This window comes from Branchiostoma belcheri, unplaced genomic scaffold (genome assembly GCF_001625305.1).
Source record: "Branchiostoma belcheri isolate BF01 breed outbred unplaced genomic scaffold, Haploidv18h27 scaffold121, whole genome shotgun sequence".
NCBI classification, from domain to species: Eukaryota; Metazoa; Chordata; class Leptocardii; order Amphioxiformes; family Branchiostomatidae; genus Branchiostoma; species Branchiostoma belcheri.
Window position 1 is genome coordinate 70513 of NW_017802614.1, and position 2029 is coordinate 72541.

The 2029-nt window shown below is 39.8% G+C and overlaps 1 protein-coding gene across 1 annotated transcript in view; it reads left to right on the forward strand.

Annotated features, from left to right (window-relative positions):
• LOC109462996 (murinoglobulin-2-like) overlaps window positions 1-2029 on the forward strand; it is a 34738-nt gene that overhangs the window by 11954 nt on the left and 20755 nt on the right. The gene's annotated exons all lie outside the window — the stretch shown is intronic.

Sequence of the window (2029 nt, forward strand, 5' to 3'; positions counted from 1 at the left end):
CACGATTCACTGTCCACACCAAACTATTAAATGCCGGGTAGCCAAACTAAACGTGGCCCGCTAACTTTGAAGTCAGATTACGATAGTCAACAACTAAGACTTTATACTAAATGTGTAAAATTCACCGGGCCGGATTTAATTAAGGAGGCAGGACGGTACTTAATGAGGAAGAGAGGGCAGAATTTCAAATCTCCCGCCACGATTCAATGTCTACACCAAACTAATGCCGGCTAGCCAAACTAAACGTGGCCCGCTAACTTTCAAGTCAGATTACGATATTGAACAACTAAAACTTTATACTAAATGTGTAAAATTCACCGGGCCGGATTTAACTAAGGAGGCACGACGGTACCTAATGAGTATGAGAGGGCAGAATTTTCAAAATCTCCCGCCACGATTCACTGTCTACACCAAACTATTGCCGGCTAGCCAAACTAAACGTGGCCCGCTAACTTTGAAGTCAGATTACGATAGTGAACAACTAAGACTTTATAATAAATGTGTAAAATTCACCGGGCCGGATTTAATAAGGGAGACAGGACGGTACTTAATGAGGAAGAGAGGGCATAAATTCAAATCTCCCGCCACGATTCACTGTCTACACCAAACTAAATGCCGGCTAGCCAAACTAAACGTGGCCCGCTAACTTTAAAGTCAGATTAAGATAGTCATCAACTAAGACTTTATACTAAATGTGTAAAATTCAACGGGCCGGATTTAATTAAGGAGGCACGACGGTACTTAATGAGGAAGAGAGGGCATAAATTCAAATCTCCCACCACGATTCACTGTCTACACCAAACTATTGCCGGCTAGCCAAACTAAACGTGGCCCGCTAACTTTAAAGTCAGATTACGATAGTAAACAACTAAGACTTTATACTAAATGTGTAAAATTCACCGGGCCGGATTTAATTAAGGAGGCACGACGGTACTTAATCCTGCTCCTTCATACTCCTTAAGTACGGTAGTGCCTCGTTGATTAAATATGGCTCGTTGAATTTTACTGGTTTAGTATAAAGCCTTAGTTGTTTACTATCGTCATACGTCTATAAAGTTAGCGGGCCACGTTTAGTTTAACTGGTCGGCAATAGTTTTGTGTAGACAGTGAGCCTTGCATGTATGCAAACGCGGCGGGAGATTTGAAATTCTATCCTCTCATACTCCGTCTTGCCTCGTTCATTTATTATATTTATAAGTCCTACCCGTTAAATTTTACCGGTTAAGTATTAATCTTAGTTGTTTGCTATCGTAATACTCCTTTAAAGTTAGCGGGGCACGTTTAGTTTGGTGCAGACAATTAACTTTGTATGTATGTAATCGTGGCATGAGATTTAAAATTCTGCCCTCTCATACTCATTAAGTACCCTCGTGCCTTGTTTTTTAAATCCGGCCCGTTGAATTTGATACTTTAAGAATATAGCCTTGGTTTTTGACTATCGCAATCCGTCTTTAAAGCTAGCGGGCCATGTTTAGTTTGGTACAAACAATAAACTTTGTATGTATGTAAACTCGGCGGGTGATATAACATTCTGCCCTCTTTTACTCATTAAGTACCGTCGTGCCACGTTAATTAAATCCGACCCGTTGAATTTTACCCGTTTAGAATTAAGTCTTAGTTATTGACTATCGTAATCCTTTTGTAAAGTGAGCGGGCCACGTTTAGTTTGGTGTACATGTAGACAGTAAACTTTGTATGTATGTAATCGTGGCGGGAGATTAGAAATTCTGCCCACTCATACTCATTAAGTACCGTCGTAGCACGTTAATTAAATCCGGCCCGTTGAATTTTACGCATTTTATATATGGTCTATGCCTATGGCTTTCACTCAAAATGTTTAAAGTTAGCGCGCCACGTTTAGTTCAGCGAAGACAATGAACTTTTCTTTGTATGATTATAAATAGCGGGAAGTTTAAAAAAATCTTATGTCTTTAACTCAATAGATGCTCGCTGCCTCGTTAATTAAATCTGGCCCGTTGAATTTGATACTTTTAGTACATTGTCGTGGTTGTTGACTTTCGTAATTTGC